The sequence below is a fragment of the Miniopterus natalensis genome, chromosome 1 (assembly GCF_054644295.1).
Source record: "Miniopterus natalensis isolate mMinNat1 chromosome 1, mMinNat1.hap1, whole genome shotgun sequence".
Lineage (NCBI taxonomy): Eukaryota > Metazoa > Chordata > Mammalia > Chiroptera > Miniopteridae > Miniopterus > Miniopterus natalensis.
The window spans coordinates 180513499-180538085 of NC_142081.1; the positions used below are offsets into that span (position 1 = coordinate 180513499).

Consider the following 24587-nt stretch of genomic DNA (forward strand, 5'->3'; position numbering starts at 1 on the left):
AATGGATCCTTCTAAAATAGCATTGTCATTATAGTCTCTCTAAGTAAAATCAGAAAAGTGTTACTCAGAGGTATTACAATCTGGCCCTGTGACACACCACCCCCTATTAAATTGGTGAGTTGTGGAGAACGTGTTGCCATCTGAAACAGTTTTGGAAGGGGTTGTTCATTTTCCACTTGCCATTTACCTATTTTTTAAAAAATTATTATTATTTTTTTTATATATCTTTATTGATTTCGGAGAGAGGGCAGCAGAGGGAGAGAGAGATAGAAACACCAATGATGAGAGTCATTGGGGATCAAACCTGCAATCCGGGCATGTGCCCTGACCGGGAATCGAACCTTGATCTCCTGGATCCTAGGTCGATGCTCAACCGCTGAGCCACGCCCGGCCGGGCGTCATTTACCTATTTCTTGAAGCCAATGAAATGCATGGTATTTATGTCATTGCAGGGTCAACATTCTTTCTTGGGAATATATATCAGTGAAAAAAAACATAGGAATTGTAAATCTAGCTCCAGAGCTTGCCATGCTCATATTTCTAATTTGTTTAAAAGAGAAAACTCAGACTCAGAGAGGGTAAATGGCTAAAACTGACTCAGCAAGGAAGCTGGAGAATTAGTCCTGGCTCCCACTCCAGGATGCTAAGGACATCTTTGCTAGAGATTCACTCTGGCCATAGGAGGATTCTCATTTCACTGTGGGAATTTGTAAAGGACATTGAAGCCACAACCTCCGAAACACTAAAGATGGAGCATTTATGTTGAACAAGCATCCACCATGCCCACCTCCTAACCACATATTTTAAAGATTGGAACAGTGTCAGAAAGCTGTGTTAGGGAGCTGGTGGCAGGGGGCAAAAGCAGAAATCCTAAGCGAGCCAGGCATAATCCCTTTCACTGGGAACACCGAGGGGACCCAAGAGGCAGCGCTGAAACCTTGGTTTTTAAAGCAGTTGTCTGCAGACATAATGCCCTTAGTTTGATCAAAGGGCCGGGCCACACAATCCCCGGGAACAGGAAGGCTGACAAGGGGGGAAGGGCCCTTTGTCCTGGATGCCTGGAGGCCTGGAATCCGGATGCCTTTGGGGGCGGGGCTGGTGGCCATTCGGGAGGGACGGAGGCCCGCCTGTCCCCTGCATTCTTCCACCCCTGTCTGCTGGTCCCCACACCAAGAGTGGGTCAAAGCCTTGCCCATTCCCCACCCTCAGTCTCCTATCAGTTTTCTTCAGCACGTTAATAAAAAGAATTTCCCTGCCCCATCAGCTTTGCTTGAACTTTTGTTGTTTAATTCTGCAACCAGCAAAGGTAAGCACCCCAATTTAACTCTTTGAGTCTTCCTCCCACCACGTGGTTTCCTAAACAAATACTTAATGTATTGTTCAGGTCACATTCTTGACCTTGTTGATTCAGGTGCCTGATAATTTGGGGCTAATGACAGCCCAGCAATCACACTGGTCACTGCTCCCCCATCCTGTAGGTTCCCCCTTTCCTCCTGTCCCCCAGCATCTTTCCCTGGGCTCATTTCTGTCCAGGCCTCTTCTCCATTAATTGCTTTCTCCCTGCAGCCTTTCTTTATCCAAGTGTCTACTCTGAAGGCTTACATTTCAGATTCCTGCCCCTGCTGCCCTTGGCCTGTTCATTATTTAATTTTTTTTAGTCCCCCGCCTGTCAGGCAACGTCTGCACACTGTGATTGTTTTCATTTTTGAAAGTCTCTAAACCCAGGTTGCAGCCTTGTAGATAAGCTTTAAAAAAATTATAATGATCTCCGGCGCGCACACGCATACACATACACACACACACACAGAGGAGTTACAAAAATGTGCTTTGGACCCACCCACATTCTTAGAAGCACAGAATTTCAATGATGAAAGGGCTTTATGCACTGCCCTTTGGCCCTGACAGCAACAGGACTGCAAATGCCCGAATGCCCGCTCCCTTGACTGACAGGTTGTTGGGAAGGGTATCCAGTCAGTCAAACAAATATAGAGAGAGTGCGTTCTAGAGGCTTTTCAGCATTGAACTAAGCTGGCTGAAGGCATCTGAGAGAGCCAGTCTAGCTGAGGGGATTCAGTTATTACAGAAGGAGCTAACACTCTCTGATAGCTAAAATGGTCGTGAAGTAAAGCATTCGGAACAGTCAGAAAAGAAGAGAACAGACTGGGCCTCCAAGGATGAGTGACGTTTGGATTTAGGAAAATTCTTCTTCTGATCTATTTTATTTTTAACCCCTACACTTCAGATATATTCAATATTGTTATGGGCCAAGTTGTGTCCCCCCAAATTTATATGTGAAGTCCTAACCCCCAGTACTTCAGCATGTGGCTATATTTGGAGATAGGGTGTTTAAAGAGGTAACTAAGTTAAAATTAGGTATTTGGGGTGGTCCCTTATCCACTATGACTGGTATCCTCATAAGAAGAGGAAATATGGCCCGGCCGGGCGTGGCTCAGAGGTTGAGTGTCGACCTAGGATCTAGGCGATCAGGGTTCTATTCCCGGTCAGGGCACATGCTCGGGTTGTGGGCTCGATCCCTAGTCGGGGGCATGCAGGAGGCAGCCGATCAATGACTCTCTCATCATTGATGTTTCTATCTCTTTCTCTCTCCCTCTCTTTTCCTCTCTCTCAAATCAATAAAGATATATTTTTAAAAAAAGAAAAAAAAAGAGGAAATATGGACCCAGGCACACAGAGGGAAGACCATGTGTGGACACTGGGAGAAGACAGACATCTGCAAGCCAAGGAGAGAGGTCTCAGATTAAATCAATCCTGCCAACACCTTGATCTCAGACTTTCGGCCTCCAGAACTGTGAGAAAGTAAACTTCTGATGTTTAAGCCACCAGTATGTGGTTCTTTGTTATGGCAGCCCTAGCAGACTAATGCAAACACTGATATTTCAAGATGGAATTAGTTCTAGATGGACAATGAAATTAATCAGAGACCAATTTCTGGGTAGGGAGTTCTTCTGTCTCTGGTTCTTCTGTCCCTGTGTGGGTTTCCAGCACTTAATTCTTATTTGTTGACAAGCAATAGATATTTAGCATGTGTTCACTGGGCACCTACTTCATGACAGTCACTGTGCTAGGCCAATAAACAGAGACTCAGAAGCCCATGACTGTGTCTAGGTTGTAGATGAGATTAGCACCTCTAACAGGCTACTGAAGCATGTTGACGAGGGGTTCCCAAATCAGTCTCCTCCCTAGGACCTAATGGCTTCATTGTAATAAGACTTTTTTCTTTGGTTACTAGACTTATTCCTAAAGTATTAGGTTTATGTAGGTCAAAAAAATTGAACTAAATGCAATGTGGCATGCTGGATTGCATCCTGGAACAGAAAAAGGGTATTAGAGAAAAAACTGAGGGAATCCAAATTACTATTCAGTTAATAGTAATGAACCAATATTAATTTCTTAGCTTGCCAAATGTACCATGACTACGTAACATTAACATTACGGGAAACTGGATAAAAATAAATAGAAACCCTTTATACAAACTTTGCAACTTTTCTGTGAATCTGAAACCATTCCAAAATAGTTTATTTTTAAAAAATGTATGACTATTGGCAGTTTTATGAATTGATTAAAGCCCAGAAGCTGATTCAACCTTTTAATTATACAATAGAAAGATTTATGTTTGAAGTTTGTGTTTTAGCTATAGATGTTTTAAAATGATTGGTTAACTATTTGTACCTCAGCAGTCCAGACCTGGATGCCTGGACAGCCTGCCTAGGTAAGAGTCGGAACTAACTGAGCTGACCTTCAGAAAGGGAAACCCCAAAGGCCATTACTGAGCAACAGCCTCACAGTCTCAGTCTCGAGTGAGGCCTGCTGAGGCACTTTATTCCTCTCCTCTGACTGAACAAGGGTAAACTCGGTTTCCTGAGGACTCTATACTGTTGGAATGACCGACTCCCTCGGCCCTTCCTGGCAGTCAGTGGACACCCGCACCTTCTAATTCCAGGAGCAATGATCACTTTCACACCCTTCTTCCCCTGAGGATTCCTCATTTCTTTCCCACCAGGTTATGAGAAGACAGAATGATTGTGCTGTATCTGTTTTGGAGGAGTCTGGATCCTCATTTTAGAGGAAGCTTCCAATTCTACCCCTGGAACTAGTAAATTAATCCTTAATCAGACTAACACTACATGGGAAACTTGTTCTGTTTAGCTGACAAGCATTTAAACATTTTAAGATTATTTGCAACACTTTTGAATTGGGAAGCTTCACAAAGATATCTGGGTCCTTGGATACTTTTGAGCAACCACAAGTTCCTACGTGGAAAAGCTGGGTTGGAACTGAGTAGCCACTGTGCCTTTTCAAGGGGCCATGTGCTCCCCATCTCCCATGGTTCCCACACAGCCCTTCCATCCGTTTATGTCACTTGCCCAACAACTTTGAGCATTTGAGTTTGCAGCCCTGGTCTAGATCATTGCCTTTCAAACTCCAGGTGGTGAGCTCCTGAAATTGGTGTAGTGGATAACCCGCCCTAAAGAAGGGAGGGGAGGAGGAGGGATAGAAAGAGGGGAACACAGAAACTATTAGGACGCATCGCCTGCAGTAAGGGCTAGTATTGCTTTGTGAAGCCTTTGTTTCCATTGTGCTTGTGCGTGCTTGCTCTAGGCCCTTACAACGCAAGACACATTTTCAAGACACATTTTCAAGACACATTTTCTCCTCTGGGTCGCAATAAAAATGTTTGAAAGCCAAGACTGATGAGAAGTTAAATAATCCAACCTTTTGGTTAACCACTTAGTTTGTCATATTTGCTTGCTGTTTTCATTTTATTTTCCTTCAAATTTCCTGGAGGGTGGGAGGGATATTTGTTATATAAGCATACGCACAGAATTTTTGCAAACATGCTAATATGGATCCCTGTGAATGCTGTAGGACAACGCAGGAGATGTGATGACCGAAGCAGAATGTCAGGGTGATGCACCTGAGTCAGAGTGATGCGCTTGAAGGTGGAGGGGCCCCCAAGCTACGGAAAGCAAGCAGCATGGTGCCTGGCACCACCAGTGTATAATGAAGGAAACACAGAAGTCAGGAGAATTCTTTGCACACTTCCAAGGATTAAAAGTGGTTGTGAAAGAGACTTCAAGCTCAACCACTGAGTGGCCCCTTCTCCTCCTAAATAGTCATCCACCGGTTTCCCCCAGAATGCGCAGCACCAATGAAATTGTGGGCTGGAACTGTTGCCTTCGCCAGTGTTTGTGATCCTGAGGCTCCGCAGACCCTGCATTTGGGAGAGGGTGAGCAGCATCTGGGCAGGAGCCTGAATGAGAAGAGAAATAGGGACTGGGAGGGGAGAGGAACTGAAGGGGGCGTGTGCACAGACAGGCCTGAGAGGCCAAGGAAGAGGGGACTACGAAAAAGGACTGTAAAAATGAAAAGAGGTGTTCCCAGAAAAGAGGAAGGGAGGGAGGGAGGGAGGGAGGGAGGGAGGAAGGAAGGAAGGAAGGAAGGAAGGAAGGAAGGAAGGAAGGAAGGAAGGAAGGAAGGAAGGAAGGAAGGAGGGAGGTTGGGGGGAAGGGAGGGGAGGGGAGGGGACCGAAGGATGGGTCTGGGATTTGAAGGGATTCAGAAGGAAAGGTAGGAAAGGAAGAAAGACAAAAAGCAAAACCCATAGTGGGCCTAAAAGTAAACTTCCTTTTTTTCTACTACTGATACTGAGTATGGAGCCAAACTTTACAGGCCAGAGGCCACCTGCAGCCATCAATCCTGGCCTCACCCTGCTTGCTGCGGTCAGTGGGAGTTGCAAGCAGGGGACAATGGCAGACTGCAGCCTGAGAAATAAAGGGGCTCCCATATGGTCAGAGGCTGCATTTTCTTTGCTATTTTTACACAAAGCTGCTATTGACATCCGAGGGGCTCCCTATGACCCGTGATGGTCACTGCCTGAGCTCAGAGGCCCCCATTTCAGTCTCAGGCCATGTTTTGCAATTATTTGAACTAGTTACTTTAAGGAAAGTAGACCCTATGCCCAAATTTGTATGTAATTTCTACATTTTCTAGGGCATGGATTATCTTTTAGCTCAATGCCCTTAGCCAATTGGTTCTAGGTGAACTTTTCACCTCTTAATGTCACATCATAAAGAATTTAAAGGAGAAAAAAGGGAGAAATTTCTTTAAAAAAGATTTAGAAACATATTGAATATGAATATATTGAATATTGAAGCATTTTGTGGGTATATGCACACGTATGTATACATATTTATATGCCCACGTAATGCTTCCATATTCAATATGCAGGAAATCAAGCAGGAAAGCATTGCAAGGTGTTTTTCAATTATCCAAATTCCCCCTTTCATTTCTATTTCAAACAGCACACCTAACAGTAAGATGTATTTCAATCCCTTCTTAGATGATTAACTGGGACTACATTTAAATGGGCCCCTTTTGTGATTTTTAATTTTACCTCTTTCAGTTGACTTTTGCACATATAATCATTCATATCTAAAAAGCTTTACCCAGAGAATTTTTTTAAAACCAGTTTTTCCCATGTGGCTTTTAATTGTCTTCCCCAAACTGTGTTTGGTATGTTGATACCCCCCAGGGCTTGGGTTTTCAGCTTACTCAGTTCTTTCTTCCTCAGGTAATGCTGGGTGGTCTCTCAGCAATGTCTGGCCTTTAGGTATCACAAACAGCTCTGTTTTACGTTTTTCACACAGTTCACTTTCCCACCTTGGCTTAGGGACTGAGATATTATTCCTCTCTCCGTCTCCCCCTCCTCCAATTCCTCCCCCTCCTTCTAAATGGCCGGTTATTTTTCATAGAGGATGGCATTTAAGCTTTGTTATCTTAGGTGTTAAATCTGTGCATAGGTGAGCAAACAGTACAGCAATTTAAGGGACTTCTCCATACTTACTGCTTAAATGTATTTGTGTTTCTCCTGCCCTGAAGTAAGAGGACAGAGAGTCTATATGTTTTAATTTTCTCTTAGACACTTTATATAACAAGAGCTGATATTGCACTTACCATATACAAGGCACCAGTGCTCCCTGCTTTCCAAACTGTAATTAATTCAGTCCCAGGACAACCTTATGAGGATGGTGCTGGTCTTCATATTTTGTGGTTGAGGAGATGGCGACACAGAGTTGAGTCACTTGCATGAAGTCACACCTCTGGTAAGCAGGAGGGTTGGATTCAAATCCAGACAGGTCCTGTATCCAATCTGTTAACCTCAACATTAGAGGAAAAAAGTGGGACGTGGTTTCCCGCTTTAAGATGTCTCTGATGAGTCAGTTCAGTTTCTAGGACTAAGACCAATTTTGCCTCTGTTTATGAGACCCAAGTGCTTTTCCCCCCCAAAGTAGTTTATAAAAAATATTACAACTCATAGCAAATGCAGAGTCCTAGAATCCTGCTCAGGTATTTTATTTGCATCTTTTCCCCTTCTAGGCCAAGTCAGATGGGCTGAGTTCATTGTTCTGGGAAGTCTGATGGCGTTTGTGTCTATTTTCATCACGTTACTCCCATCACCTCTGTGTGGTCACTTTTCATGAGTTCTTTCAACATGTAAGGCCTGATATATGTTTTGAGAGCCACACCCTATTCAAGAAAACACACACAGATGCCATACATAAATGAAAGGTGACCTTTACCCGTGACAAGAATTTTGATGAATTGCAGGAAGTAATATACTGTGCAGGGAAAATAGTCTTTGATGTTTTTTTGTGTGTTTTTTTTTCAATGTAAATCACTTCCCATGAAGAACAATCTGAGTCTAATGAGGTTCTTTCAGTGGAGACTACAAAGACCCCTGGAGTATCAGGGAATAATTCCACTGCGCTGGTCTCTGATTTCCTCCTACTAATGGGGTGTGTGTACTGGGGAGGCAGGAGGGGCCTCAGAGGCAGGCGATGGCTAGAAGCATTTAGATTAGTCAACGACTACTTCCGAGTTACAGAACGTGAGCTGGAGTCTCTATGGCAATGTTTTCAAACTCTGCACTAGGACTCCTTGGTGGACTCTGAGATCAGTGTTGAAGGAATTAGAAAAATGAAGTGGTCGGAGAGTGGAAGGCGTCAGAACGCATGAGGCAGAGCAAGGGTGGAGAGTGCTCCGTGGAACTTTCCCGGGTGTGCGTGTACACAGAAGGTGTAGACTCGGTTGCCACGTAAAATGTGTCTCTTACTAGGTATTCTAGTCAAAAACATTTTTGAAAAACTCTGGTCTGTAGAATAGAACCAACCACAGCATTTTCTCTACCTTCCGAGAACTTCAACTACAAGCCAGAGAGGACAATTGTCAATGTTCTAAAAATCTTGGGGGGAGTTTTGTGCCGGTGATGCTACAGGGAGCGAGTGCTAAGAGGGGTCCTTTGCAGTAAGAGCGACCACGCTTCTGGTCGGTGGGAGCGCGTCTCTGAGGCGAAGCCAAACATTTCCCACGAGGGAGGCTGACGCCCAGCAGATGCGAGGCCCGCTTGTTCCCGCCTCACGGGCCGGGGGACTAACCGCACGCTGCAAAGGGCCGACAAGGCAAAGCATGAAAACGTTTTTCTGGTGGGAGTGAAGGAACAGGCACAGGTGTGCCCTGCTTTTCGGAAGTTCACGTTATGTCACTTCGCTTTTACAGAAGGCCTGCATTCGTACCCGTTTTCTCTAACTGAAAGAAGTCGGAAGAAGATGTTCGCTTTTATGAAAAAATGTGGAAAGGGAATATAGTGTTGTGTTTGGCGGCAGCCCTTACAGAGGCAGGGACACTCAGCTGCGACAGTGGCCCTGCCATGCTCCTTCTGGAGCTACACTCAGCATCTCAGCACTGAGCCACCAGGGCTGTGAACTGGGTCTGTGAGCTCCTGGCCTTTATCTCGGTTTATTGTGAACATCTCTCAGCAGGATGCGTCCTAAGGTATCAGAAAAGCCCAAGAGCTCATAGGGTGTTAGGCTTAGCATAAAACTGGATGGAATTAAGCGTTTTGATCTTGATGAAGGAAATAAAGACTCTGTGTGTGTGTGTGTGTTGAACTTGCCCATGTCCACCACTCAGACTATCTACAGGAAGAGAGAAATCTTGAAAGCTGCCAGTTACTCTCGGTTCTGCTAGCAGCCAAGTGGTGTTTCCAGTAATGGATAAAATGGAAAGTCTGCTGCTAGGGGACTGATGCGTGTACAAAGTGTGGTGTGTATTTATCATGTCATTCCTACTTTTGCTATATGTTAGGGTTATTTTAGGCTTTATGTGTTATTTGGTATGACTTGGTAGGTTATTTTGGGGGATCTGGAAAATGCTCAGAAATTTTTAATATCAATTATATAAATTAATGGTAATTGCTTCTTCCCTTTATGGCATGTTGGTTTATGAAGGTTTCACAGGAATGCTCTACTTTCGAATAGCAGGGGACACCTGTATAACAGGAGAGAACAGGGTGAGGAGAAGGGGCCTAGAGTAGCAAACTGATGCCTATTGGCCAAAACTGAACCATACATGTGTTTGCTGGCCTGGTATTTTAAATACTAAGATGTTCCCATTAAAGTTGGGATTTCTAGTTTCTCTAGAAAAATCAGAAGACCTGGCACCTCTAAGTCTGTCCTCATGCTCAGTAGCAATCAGTGGGAGTGAGCAGTGAGCAGGAACTCCCTCCCAGGCTGTCCCATGGGAGAGCCAGCTTTTTACATTAAAATTAAATTAAAAATTCAGTTCCTCAGTTACAGTAGCCACATTTCAAGCAGTTGATAGCTACATGTAGCAGGTGTCTGCCATGTGGGATGGCACAGGTATAGGCCATTCTCATTGTCACAAGAAAGTTCAGACCCTGTGTTCACACTGCTCTCTCCCCTGGGCCAGTCCATTTCTTTTTGTTACCTGTCTCATTCTTTGGGCATTTTTATTTGCAACTCCCATAACACAATATTTACATTAGGTTGGCTGAAAACCTCTGTGACTTAATCTTAGGAAACAAAACAGGTAGCAATAAATCACAGACTCACTGAAGTACTTGAACTGTGTGTGTGTGTGTGTGTGTGTTCTTTGCAAAGTAAGAAGGACATAAGAATTAGAGACTGTATGTGTATAAATGGTGTCTTATAGAATTATTAGAGTAGAAGAAGAGTGAGTTCAGTTAGAGTTCTGAAAAACTATAGAAAAATAACCCTTGTTTCCTGTTGTCTACAACTATAGATAACCAATAGAGTGGGCGGAGCACAACCCGAAGGACCAAATCTGATGAGAGTAACTTACAGCAGAGCAACGAGTAACTTCCCTATCGGGGAGAAAGTTAGTATTCTGTTAGGATATATGTGGACAGGGAAACTTCTGGCTCTGCCCATACATCACAGAACACAAAGGAGAACTGTCAGTGATTGGGTTTATTTTATTAATGTAGGAAAACAATTAGGGCAAATCAGATCTGAGAGAATCATTTGGCTTAAGTTGTCTGACAATTCTATATTAATCATGTATTCATAAATATCTCTATCATTTGTGCAGGCACTGTCATTTAATATTTATCTTTAAGCTCAGTAAAATATTACACACACACACACACACACACACACACACCCCTTTAATTTCCAAGAGCATAATGCAGTTCTCAGGAGCCTAAGAGAGAAGCATAGTTCTCTTAGGAGTTATTACATGTCAACAAATTTGGGATCCACGTTGAAATTTTGCAAACTTCAAATTTTATTTCTTCTGATTTGGTTAACTTACCTTGTCTTAAACTCTCTTGCTGGGGAAATGCATGGAAAAAAATGAGAAGATCCTGAAACAATTCTTTTGGCAGCAAGAACATTTTGTTTTTGAACTTGCGTTTGTTCATTGTCGTCACCTACATTTTTCCAGGTTCACATATAAAAATAATTATTCCTTGCTTCAGGAAGTCCTTTTTTAAAAAGTCAGTTTGGCTTCAAAAGATCCAACAGGGTCAGCCCAGCCTAGGAGACAGCTGGGCAGCAGCCCTGGCTGGGGGTTAATCTGTACTTTCTTGGTTTGTTACCTCTCAGAACTTGTGCTGGAGTCCTGGGACTAGGAGATGTGTCCCACCCAAAGGGGACATTCTGTCTTTAAGACCTGAGAATTGGCTCACAAATAGAGGAGCAAAATCCCCGGGCAAAGCTTTATCAGTCTTTCCTAGAGTCAAGACCAGACTCTCCAACCACAGTGCCTTTAACAGGGGCCCAGCACAGGCTCAGAGCAGCTATTTTCTTGCCCCCGATGTGCGACCTTACGCAAGTCTTTTAGCATCTGTGTCTGTTCACGCAGGTGCATGGAGGGCTTCAACTGAACCGCTCTCCCTTTTGATCAATTTAAAAATCAAATGTTCTCCTTATTGGATCTCCATCACGGCCACTGCAAAACCAATCTTTATCCTAATGCATCATTAGAATTAGGACCAATGTTCTGCTTTGGTGAATAAAACAGAGGACATTCACATTTGCATACATGAGAGGAGTTAAGTCTGCTGAGAGCCAACACCAGTGCTTCTCAAATTGTACTGGACAGAAGAATCATTTGGAGAGCATATTTAAAATGCAGATTCCCGGGTCTCTTCCTCAGGAGATCCTTTAGCTGGGAACCTGCGCTAACAAACACACCAGGTGATTCAATGTCCAGAGGGGATATTTTGAGAAATCCTGACCTTGGCTCTAAGTTTTGAGATGGACAGCAAACACATCCGTCTTGATCAGCGTATCTCCCCAGGGTTCCAGGTGCATAGTAGGGCACTCAACATTGGTCAAATGCCTTTAATCCCTCCAAATGCTTTCTCGTCACATCCAAGAAGGATGTCTAGCTTTCTTTTGGTAGCAAATATTTTATCTGATGTATTCACTGTTATCTATTCAGCAGTGAAGATGTGCCTGGCACATGGTAGCTGCTCAGCAAATATTTGTTTAAATAATGGATGGATATATATTACACCATAATTAGAATTGCTTTTCATTTTCTAAATATGAAATTGTAAATTCTAAAATGCCTGCTGCCTAGGGAGAGCAAATGTGGTCTCCATCCTCACGCCAATGGTGAGAATGCCGGACCACATTTTTTCTCTAAACTGTCTCCCCATTGAAGCTGAAGGTGTCTCAGGGATTGAGGAGCAGCATCTTAATGAGGTTCCTGTAGCGATGGCTCAGCCTTCTCCCTATGAGAGGGCACAGCATGGGAACAAAGCGCAACCCTGCTCTGCCTGCTCCCCTCCATTACCACCACCCCTCCAGCGGCCTTCCCCAAATCACACCTGTCCTTACACACCATGACACTTGTTAACAATGAAAGTCAAAAACTGCTCACGGGCGGACGCCCAGCGTAAATAACGGTCCCTCTGCTGCTGCTCCTTTATGGTCCCACTGCACGCTCTATTGCCTGGTGACCTGCCTGCCCACTCCACCCTCCAGGGAAGTGGTCATTTCAGTGTCTGGTAGGATCCACTTTCTGGTTAATAGACAACTGTCTTTTTCTATGTCTTCAAGCGGGGAAGGAGTGAGGGAGCTCTCGGGCTCTCTTTTGTAAGGGCACCAATCCTATTCATAAGGGCTCCACTCTTATGACCTCCCAAAGGCCTTATCTCTAAATACTATCAGATTGGGAATTAGATTTCAATATATTAATGGGGGGGGGGTGCACAAACTTTCAGTCTATAGAATATTCCTTCTCAATAATTTCACTTTTAAATATTTCTTCCAAAAATTCATTTTTCAGGTTGAGTATCTTATCCTTCTGCTCCAATATTTCTTTGTGATTTCAGAGGGAACTCAAACTGTGCAAGAGAAACAGCAGGAAAAGCAGACCACCCAGGCTGCTCGCTCAAGCTATCCCTGCACACCTCAGAGCTTAGCGAGTTCACTGATGTTTCCCCTAAAGGACAGGCAATCAGTCAGTGAGATTTCTGGCTAAATCTGGAAGTAAGGGACCACCTGACCTTTAATTAGTACTAGCAAGGGAGATGGTGAGGGGAATAATTATTAATAATGTCTATTTTACAACACATTCATACAAGTTTACGTGAACACTAACAAAATCATAGCACCTCATGTTTGAGGAAAAGATGTTATAATAAATCTTATTTCCATAATTCTAACATGCTGTAATTTCTATCTGATGAAGTGCAGCTATGAAACTAAAAGTGTCATTTTATGTGTAAAAGTTCTCAACCTAGATAAAAAGTGGAGAATTATATTTTTTAGGGTGTTAAAAAAAAGGGTAGAAATATGGTGAAAATATGAAACATTCTCTTGAAATTTATCAACAATTTAGGAGATGCAGTAAAAAAAGCAGCCAAAATTTTGCATGATCACTATGAGAAAAAATGCTTTAGAGATGTTGCCATATCTCCAGCCCCCTAGAACAGTGCTTGTCACACAGTAGGGCCACAGTACTTATTTACTGAATGAATTGTTTTAAGCACAAGTTGGAGAGAAGGCAAGAGGGAAAGAACAGAGCAGTCTAACAACTAGTTTTCATGAGAACCGAAAAGGTAGGTCATTTGGGGAGCTAAGAGAATGATAGTTGGATCTCAAAGGTAAGGGGGCTGTAGTAGCTTCCTAGAGTTGTCATCACAAAGTATGACACACTGGATAACTAAAAACAAAGAAATTGATTGAAAAGGATCTAGAGTAGCCAAAACTATCTTGGAAAAGAAAAACAACAGGTTAGATGACTTACACCACATGATTTTGATTTTAAGGTTGTGATTTTAAGATTGTAACCAGCCTACAAGGTGGTCCCCAATGATCCCCACTTCCTGGTATTAGTTCCTTGTGTAGTCTCTTCCCACACGGTATCAGGGCTGGTCTGTATGGTCAAGAGAATATGGCAGAAGTGATGATACATTGATTCTTGGATTAAATTATAAAAGACATTGTGGCTCTCTCTCTCCCTTTCTCCCCCCACCCCATTCTCTCTCCTTTGTCACTTGTTCTGAGGAAAGCCAGTCACTCTGTCTTGACCAGTCCTATGGAGAGGACCACATGGTGAGGAACGGAAGCCCATGGTCAATAGTCAGCAGAGAACTGAGGTTTCTGTCAGCAGCTACCTTAGTGAACTTGGGAGCAGGCCCTCCAGCCACAGTCCAACCTTCAGATGTCTGCAACACCGACCAAGAGTTTGACAGGAATCTCATGAGAGACCCTGGGACAGCACCACCCAGCTTAGTTGCTCTTGGATTCTCAACTCTCAGAAACAGTGTGAAAACACTAAGTGTTTATTGTTTTACATTGCTGAATTTTGAGACAATTTGGTATGCAGGATAGATAATGATTATAAAGACTTACTTTTAACTTATAGTAATAAAGATAGTGTGGTATTGAAGTAAAAATTGACAAATAGATCAATAAAACACAATAGAATCCAGAAATACACATATATATTTGATTTTGATAAAGGCATCAATATAATTCAAAGACAACTGTCTTTCCAAAAAATGATGCTAGAAGACCCTTTGTCATTCTACCCACCAAAACTATTTTAATAGAGAACACCTTGGAATAAGCAAAAATTTCTTAGACAGGATCATGGATGAATGAATAAAGAAGATATGGTATACAGAACAAATAATCCAAAAGTTTGTATGAAAACACAAAAGACCCCAAATAGCAACAGCAATCTTGAAAAAGAAGAACCAAGTTGGAGATATCATGTTACCTGATATCAAACAATACTACAAGACTATAGTAATAAAAACAGCATGGTACTGGTATAAAAATATAGATCAATGGAAGAGAATAGAGAGCCCAGAAATAAACCCATGCCTATATGGTCAATTAGTCTATGACAGAGGAGGCAAGAACACATAATGGGGTAAAAACAGTCTATTCAATAAATGATGTTGGGCAAATTGGACAGATAAATGCAAAAAATGAAACTAGACCACCTTCTTATACCACATACAAGAATAAACTCAAAATGTATTAAAGACTTAAGTGTAAGACTTGAAATCATAAAACTAGAAGAAAACATAGTCAGTAAAATCTCTGACATTTCTCTTAGCAGTATTTTTTCTGATATATCTCCTTGGGCAAGGGAAAAAAAAACAATCTGTGGTACATTTACACAATTGAACATTACTCAGCCATAAAAAGGAATGAAGTCTTACCATCTGTGACAGCATGGATAGACCTAGAGGGCGTTAGGCTAAGTGAAATAAACCAGACAGAGAAAGACAAATATCATATGATTTCACTTATGTGTAAAATCTAAAAAATAAAATAAACAAACAAAATAGAAACAGGCTTATAGATACAAAGAACAGACTAATGAATGCCAAAGGGGTGGGGAATTGGAAGGCTGGGTAAAAAAGTTAAAGGAATTAAGGTGCACTAATTGGTAGTTACAAAACAGTCATGGGCATGTAAAGTACAGAATAGGGAATTTAGTCAACCATATTGTAATAACTGTGGGTGCCAGGTGGGTACTTGAAATATGAAGGAACACTTTGTAAAGTATGCGATTGTCTAACTGCTATGCTGTACACCTGAAACTAATACAAAATAATGTTGAATGCAAACTATGATTGAAAAAATAAAATTAAAATAAAAGATGTGTGTATGTATATATATATATATACACACACACACACACGGTGTAAAATATAAAATATTATTTGGCCATGAGAAAGAAGGAAATTCTGTCATTTGTTACAACTTGAGGGCATTATGCTAAGTAAAATAAGTCAGGCAGAGAAAGACAAACATTATATAATATCACTTATATTTTTTTAAAAGCCAAGTTTCTAGAAACAGAGAGAAGAATGGTGGTTACCAGGGACTGAGGAATGGGGAGATAGATGCTGGTCAAAGGAGGCAAATGCACATGAGTAAGTTCTGGGGATCTAATGCACAGCATGGTGTTATAGTTAACACCACCATATTATATACTTAAAAGTTGTTACAAGAGTATATCTTAAATGTTCTCACCACAAAAAAGAAATAGTAATTATGTGAGATGATGGAGCTTTTAACTAACCTTACTGTGATAGGCATTTAAAAATATATAAGTATATCAAATTATCTCATTGTACACCTTAAACTTACATAATATTACGTCAATTTTAGCTCAAAAAGAATCTGGGAAAAAAACCCACATATGTCCACAAAAAGGCTTGTACAAGAATGTTTATAACAACTTTATCATAATGACAAAAACCTGGTACCAAACCAAATATTTCTCAACAATTGAATGGATAAATTATAGTATATTCATGCAGAGGACTGTGACTCAGCAGAAAAAAGAAACTCACTACTGATACATACAACTAAATGGATGAGTCTCAAAAACTCGTTGCATCAAAGAAGCTAGACACAAAAGAGCACATACAGTATAATTTCATTTATATGAAGAGCTACAGGCAAAACTAAGGTATAGTGATAGAAATCAGAAGAGCAGTTGCCTTCTGAGGGGTAATTGATGGAAGGGGACTGGAGAAAACTTCCTGGGGGATAAAAAAATTCTCTGTATTAATAAGGGTGCGCACATTTGTCAAAAGCTCATTCAACTGGACACTTAGAATCTGAGCATTTTATTGCATGTAAATAACCATGTAAGAATTAATTTGAATGCTTTGCACAGGGCATACACTTTCCAGGTCCTGGCTATTTATAGTGTTGCAAATATGTGAGTTGGCTTCACGCTGGTCCTGAGAGAGATCTAGAAGTCAGGGATTGGGGTGTGGAAGAGATCCTCAGAAGCCCGAGAGTGGAGAAGGGAGCCCCTTAAATGGGAAAGAAATGCAAATGAGAGGAGTTGAATATTCACGCCGCATTGGGTCTTACGCTGCCTTGGACAACTTCCCCTTTTCCATATGTCTTTTCTTTAAGGCAAGACTTTGAACTCCTCAAGGGTAGAAATGTGTCTTATGAGCCTGTGCACTTTCCAGAGCTCACAACACTATCTTATGCAGACAGATAGAGTTTGTTAAATATAGAGAGAGAGCTGTGATTTAGAATATTTTTCAATGGGCTTTACATGTCTTTCCTGGAAAGGCTGACTACAAATTGCATGAGAACCAACACTATTCTATATTTTCCAGAGTCTAGCGCAGTATTTGGCACACAGAAGAATAGATTTTCATTGATTAACTAAAGTGTACACTGCAGAGCAAAATAAAGGATCTCCTCCTCTCAAAGCCCTATTGTCTCTCCTCTTCCCCCTCCACCCTCCCCCTCAATCTCCCAGCAGTGGAAATCTTTAAATATGCTTTTTGTTGTTTTACAGCCGTTTGCATTTAAATTGGGTGTGTCACTATCACATTTTATTAGCTATTCCTCATACCAGCCCTGTGAGGTTAGCGCTGTTATCTGCATTTTACAGGCGAGGGCATTGAGAGGTGAAGCAACGTGCCCAGGTCAGGATCACACAATGAGCTGCTGGGAGAAGTGGGATTGGAGCTGGCGCAGCTTCCGCCCTTCCAGCCCACTCCGCTAGTGCACAGAGCTGTGTGGCCTGGAGCCTGGTAATCACATGTGAATTTTCTATATTAGACTTTGAAGATCATTTTAAAGGCATTGATTCCAGAAGAACTAGTTTGGATGGTAATTCTTTGGTCCGATTATTTTTCCTGAGGAGATCTTTTAGATACTTAACTGGGCTTCCCAGACCCAAGATCTTTGAAAGGATTCACTCCATCCAGAGAACTGGGCCCCATTGTTTTTGGTTGAAATACCTTGCCTCTCAGAAGTCCCTCTCCCTTTAGCAGCCTCCCAGTAGAGCCCATCCATATAGCATAACCTCTAAACAATATTTTAATTGCAGCAAAATAATTTTATAAAGTTCAAAGGGGATTTAGGGCTTACATAATTGAGAAAAATGTAATGTGGCTCATGAACTTCCCTAAAAGTAAGATGTATGTGAGATTGTGGGTATGGTGGGTATTGCTTTATTCTTTTTCCCGAGAAGGTCAAGCTTTCAGATAGTCATCCTTAAAAGGGAGTATATCCTTAACAGATTGGGAAATTGAAGCTCAGTGGATTTAAGGAACTCACCCAAAATTGAAGTTCAGAGAGTCTAAGGAACTCACCTTAAGTGTCAGGCAACAAACAGTCCTGGCTCTGGAATCTCGGTCCTCCATTAAGACTGCAGCACTGACTATTACCTTGGTTCCTAGAATGTGAATTTAGTTCAAATAATGAGGCCCACAGGCTCTTTAACTCATATACTTCGTTCTAAAGAATTGGTTTACCCCAAATGGTAGCCTTTCTCAAGATAAAACCACCAGTCCGGCCTTTTCTTCATCTTCATAAATTGGCTTCCCTGGAAGACACACCCCTGAGAGAGCCTGCCCTTCCATTGTCCATTTCCTTCATGGCAGAGAGAGGTCAGCAGTTCCCAGAATCCCCAGTTCTGATAACTCGCCCAATGTGATTGGCAATACACTCATTGCATCACCCACTAGCTCCCTATGTGATACTGGATGATTCAATTAAGACAAGTGGTTCTCAACCTTAGCTGCACTTTAGATTTACCCGGGGGAGCTTTTAAAAATCCCCATGCTCATGGCCAGGCCATACCCTGGACCAATTAAATGCAAATCTCAGGAGGAAGAACTCAGTCAAGAGTATTTTTTAAAGCTCTTCAAGTAATTGCAATGTGCAGCCAAAGTTGAAAGGCACTAATAGAAGCAAAAGAAAAAAATTCATACTGATTGGGCACCTGTTATGTACTGGTGTTTTACATGCATGTGCTAGCCCATGTACTCCTCCCTGACTCGGAGGGGCTGTGTAACTTTTCTAACATCACATAGCTGGAAGTGACAATCTAGCCCTAAATCCAGGGCATTGCAATTCCTGAGGCATGCTTTCATCACAGGGACAGATGCTTTCCTGAGACTTGTCTGTAAGACATAGATTAAGGAACAATTAAATGAGGTCATTTTCATGAAGCACCTGGCACATAGTAGGTGGGCCTGAATAACCTCTGTCTCCATTTCTCAACCTGTTCTTTTATCTGGAGTGTTCCTCCTGGCCCATGCTATGACACGACCCCAAGACTTCAGGTCAGGGAACTGTGTGTTCACCCCAGCAGCCTTGCAGCTCTGATGCTTTCTTAATACACTAACCATGTTGTATCATCATTTCACTGTATGGAAATGTTAGGTTTTAGGGACTTAAATTGATGGAATATATAATTGAAAATATGTCCAACCTATTATATGCATTTTATAGATACTCTTAGCTTAATATATATATATTTTTTTAATTAAAAAAAATTATTGATTGATTTGAGAGAGAGAGGGAGGGAGGCAGAGAGAGAGAAAGAAAGAGAGACTTTGCTGTTCTACTTATTCATGTATTCATTGGTTGTTTCTTGTATGTGCCCTGACCAGAGATCAGACCTGCACCTTGGTATATCAGGATGATGCTCTAACCAACTGAGCTATCTGACCAGGGCAGCTTTATATGTTTTATGTTCTGTAGCCATTACTTTTCTCTTGTCATTATGGGATGAATGATTTCCCATTTACCGATGGGAAAGTTGACATTGGCAGCATTACCCTGCATGCAGTTGAAACCTGATGCAATCAGATCATCCATCGGGTCATCATTCTCTTCACAGGACTAAAGCTGGGGGCTGTGCCTTACTGATTCTGAAGGTTTCCCTCTCTTCTGGTCTATTTTTGAGGCTCACAAATCATTAACAATTTTTTTTCTGAATTGGTTGGCATTTGGTTAAATAGGACATGGATGGGGGCAGTGGTTTCAAGACAAGGTGCCTCCTCAGGGTAGGACCAGTGTTGGCATCTGCCAAGAAGGGAAGGCAACAACCTTGTCCAGAGGCATCTATACCCTGACAGGTACTGAAGGGTTTGACCAAAGCAATGACAGTAGAAATCGGTAATGTTCATAGCAGACACTTAGGCCAGGCATTATCCTTGGTGCTTGTAGTTAGTGAGGTAGTCAGGATTAAAACCCAGGAGTCAAAGGTAGCCCTGGTTGAAGGGCAGAGAGGGGAGGGACCAGGCATCTATCTCTTCTCATTTTATTCTCTTGTCCATCAAGTCTGCACTGAGTGCCACCTAAGTGTTTGACAGTTTTCAGTTATTTGTACATATTGAGTCAAAGAAGTTGAGTCACATGCCCAAGGTCCATGGCTCTAGAGCAGTGGGACTGGATGTGAAGCCAAACCTTACCAGACTGATGACATTCAGTGCCATGCCTCTCACTTTTGGTACTTTCTACTCATTGTAAGGGATTTTCAACAGAGATTCCAGGTAGAGCATAGTAAGTCAAGTAAAACAAAATTAAAATCTCCTCAGGGAAAGGAAGGTCAGGGGCCTTAGAACTGGGAGGCTTCTTTCTGAGAAGCCTCACTGTATGTTTATTTGTTTCCGTCAGTGTTGATTCCTTGTCTGAATATTGCACTAATGTGTTTGGTCTTTGTCTTAATGGTGGCACCAGTAAATGTTACTGCACAGAAGCTCTGATATATCGATAGCTCAACACCATCAACTTTTTTTTTGCATTTCCATAAAGAGCCAAGGCCATTCCAGGTTAGGAGGGGGTGGGAGCTCTGCTTAAATACAGACTGACAGGGGTTGTGCCTTTCTCAGCACAGGGCTCTGAGGACATCCTGTCCATTGACACTGGGCTGGTGAAAGAAGAAATGGTATGGAGGAATGCATGTGAGAGGTTTTTCTGGGTCAAGCCTGGAAGCTGTGCTCACCACTTCTGCTTGCATTCCATTAGCTGGGATTCAGTCATATAGCCATACCTTAGCGCAAGGGGTTTTGAGAAGAAATGTGCCCAAGAAAAAGGTTTGTTGTTTTGTTATGTTTTTTACTTTCCTTTTCTGTCTTTTGTTTTGTTTCTGTAGTTTGTTGCTGTTTTACAGCCGGTGGTTTGAGGGCTGAGTTGTCAATGGAATAAAAGGTAAGATGAACATTCTGGAGTGGTCCATGTACATTAATGGAGTGTTGATTCTAAGCGTGGAAACAATAACTCCTTTTTTATTGAATACCTATGAGGTACCAAACTGCATTAAGCCCTTTTCTGACCTGGTTGCATTTAACCCTATAGCAGCCTTTCACATGGGTTTTAAAGTGGATCAACAGTTAGTTGCAGGATGATACAGTTCTGCTCTTCTGAAGGCAATAAAGAGCAAATATGCCCCTGCAGGTCTATTCTCTGTCCTTCTATCCCCGTGTGTGTCCTTAGAAAATAATCCTAAGGAGGTAATCAAAGATGCATCTACAAACATGTTCACACTATCATTGTTCACAACAGATAAAAATTGGAAATAACAATGTTCAGCAACAGGGAATTGGTTAAATACACTTTGGAACATCCATGCAACAAAGCGATGCATATGACTGCTATTGAAAGATGACTGTAGCACATTGGTAAGTAAAAAAAAAAAAAAAAAAAATCAGTTACAAAAGACCTTTGATAGCACATTATTTCATATTTTTGTAAAACTATAAAGAGGAAAAATTGAAGAGATATACATTGAAATACTAATTTTGGTTATTTCTGGATGGTAGGGTTATGGGTGATATTCTCCCTCCTCCTTTTCCTGCTGTATTTTCTAACTTTTCTACATGAACGTCGTTTGGATAAGACTGTCCTCGGCTACAGGTCATGAAAACCCAACGCGCTGCGGTGCAGCCACTGCAAGGCCAGGCCCAAGGCCTGAAATTTGCATGGCTTTTCCTCCGTGGCCTTAAGGCGGCTGGGGCACCCCCCGTCATCACATGCACGCTCAGAGAAGAAAGGGGGGGCGCGAGCATTCCCAGGGACCCTGAAACAGACTCAGGCTTGATTGGCCTGATTTGTGTCACGAGACCACCCCTCACTGGAAGCTGGGAGGAGGGGTTTGGAAAACGGGGTTGGGTCAGCCCTTTTGCAATGTTTGCCACAAACACATATTCCTGTTGTAATAAAAAAAACCACCACCAATAATAAACGTACTGAAATTTTAAAACAAGTTATTTCTGCTTTTCTTGATTACTTGCATGCCTTCCTCCCTCTGCTACCTCCCCTCCACGTGCAGGTTGCGAGGGCCTGCAAATTCGCAGCAAATTCGCAGCAAATTCGCAGCAAATTCACAGCAAATTCACACTCATGCACAGGGTGTGAGGAAGGGGAAGAAACCCGAGAGGAGGCTGCACCCTCCAGGCGGTGGGAGCAGAGAGATGGGCCGAGGGCCAGAGGCCTGGGAAACCTGCCTACTGCTTGTCCAGCCAGCCTCATCAAGGCCCCTCTGGTCTGAGGTTGTGGCTACACAAATCTTATCAGCAGAGACTTTTACAACTTCAATACTTCTAGCTCTGCTGTTTCTTTATAGAGTGTGCAGAACCCGCCCCGGTACTTCATCCGGCTTGCTTTGTTCGCAGCAGGGCTTCCCAAATAAAGAACATGCTCAAGATATACCCATGAGGGAATGGACTAGAAGGCCTGGGTTCAAATCCCAGATGCACCACTTAGCTCTTATATGACCTTGGACCAGGTACTTAAGCTCTCTGTGTTTCTGCTTCTGTAGCTGTACAATGGGAATAATAATAGTATACATTTCATAGTGTTGTTATAAAAGATTAGATGTGTCAGTATTTGTCAAGTGCTTAGAATGTGCCTGTCACAGGATAAGTGCTATGTAAGTATTATTTTAAAATAAATAAATATGAGAAAGGTGGAAACAGTCATAGCTGTCTGGGCTCTACTTGTTTAGGTCACATCTTACTTGATATAAATCTAAAACATCTAAAGCTACAAAGAAGGGCTGAATTTCTTGGTTCCCTGCTGGCTGCCCCACATGGTCTCAGTGGCGGGAAAAGAGAACCCACAGGAAGCTGGGAGCCATGAAACACCTCCCCGGCAGCAGGGACTCTCCAAGAGCTTTATGTGTAGTGAACAGCTCATTTAAACCTTGTGAGGGAGGTGCTATCACTGCTCTCATTTTACAGGTGGGAAAACTAAGGCCCAGAGGAGTAAAGTAACTTGACCATAGTCACATGCCTATGAGAGGTGGAGCTGGAATTCAAATCCAGGGACATGAGGCCCCAAAGCCTACATATTCCATATTAAAAATGATGCTTATATTGGGGACCTTCTCTGTACATGATCCTAAAGGTTAACATATACATCAATCCTAATTTAAAGATACTTAAGTAGTTTTTATTTAAAATGCCCTATAACATCCTTCCGTAAAATGCTTTATTTCTCCATATTTAACTTGGTAAGTTGGAGTTTGCACATTCTGTGTTTTCTTACAACATAGTGCATCTCTAGTGTTCAAAAATACATTCTATGCCTGAAAGTTAGCTAAACTTGGGGGGGTGGGAGGTGCTGTTTTTGTTTGGTTGGTTGGTTTTTTAGTATTAAGTACAGGATCTAAAGATCTCTCTGTGTGTCCTAAGAGAGCCAAAGTTTAGTAGCCCTTCCTAGCAATAAATGATTGTCTTTGTTGCCAATTCTGGGCATATTATCTTGAAGCTCCAAGCTTAGGCCAGCTGAAATAATCAATCATTAACATCTTGACTGCCTCACAGGTCCAAATTCCCCCTTGAGTAGCAGCAGAACCCCCTCTCTGATTGGTCCATGCCGTCCAAAGCGATACTGCCTGGCGTTGCTCAGTGGTTTCATTCACGACTACCATCAAGCTCAAACAAAGTGTGAATGTCCCAGGAAACTGCCCTGTGCTTTCCCTTTAAGAAAAAAAGTCACTCAGCCCCGCCCAACCCCACCCTGAGCTTCTAAAGTTCTGGAGTTAGTGGTGCAAGAGATAGAGCCAAGATAAAAAGAATTGAAAACAAAATGGGCTCTTTTTTAAAAAAAAGACAACACTTTTGTTCCCAGCTCTTATACCCCCCCACCCTAAATTGCAGCTTTGTGGGATCTGACCTAATGCCACCACCAGCCCCACTGGTACCTCTCCCTGGCCCTGGGGCTGGTCCTAGGAAAGACCGGGAGAGAGATTAGGTGAAACATTAGCCATGGCCTCTTGGATTCAATCCAGTGTCTTTCAATTATTTCTTTATGTGTGTTTGGTCCTGGGTTTACTTGGCATGGGACAGGCATCCATTAGAAGATTTCACAATGATTTGCCATGTTACAGTTCTAAACAGATGTGAACTCGTCACCAAAGGAAATTTATGTTTTACCATCTTTCCTCCACCTCTCCCTGGGGAGCCGAAGGGAAAAGCACTCCAAGCGAATTAATCAAAATGACTAGGTAATGCTCTAAAAATAATAAACGTTGTTATAAGTCTGGATCTCTTTCAAGTTTGAGCTCATTTTGTGAGCTTGAAGATCCATACGTCAAATCCCATGTATATATTTTTTATTAGAGAGAAGTGGACTGTTGCATAGGGACAGATAAGTTATTAAGACACATAAGTACAATTGCTCTTGTAACACTGGACTGCATTTTAACTAAGTTAATTAAGCAACTTGTCCAAGGAGGGGCAAAGGGTAGATACCTTAATGATTCCTTAACTTGCCTTCATCAGCCAGCTGTGCCATTTAGGGCAGGCTAAAGTTTGGAGCTCTGAAATCAAGACTGGACAGAAACTGAGGTGCAGAGTTAGAACTGTAACAAAACAGGAAAATATCTATTGTATCTCCTTGGGCTTCCCTCACCTACTAACAAAAGATGAACTATTGCTAGACAAAGGCAGAAGAACTAGAACATTTTGAAAACTGATTCAAAACCATGGCGAATGA

At 42.2% G+C, this 24587-nt stretch overlaps 1 long non-coding RNA gene across 1 annotated transcript in view; it reads left to right on the top strand.

Moving 5' to 3' along the window:
- Positions 1-24587, top strand: part of LOC148094511 (uncharacterized) — a 214930-nt gene that overhangs the window by 136542 nt on the left and 53801 nt on the right. Inside the window, exon 2 of the long non-coding RNA XR_015716110.1 lies at positions 20743-20798. This is a non-coding gene — a long non-coding RNA (uncharacterized LOC148094511). The remainder of the gene's footprint in view (positions 1-20742; positions 20799-24587) is intronic.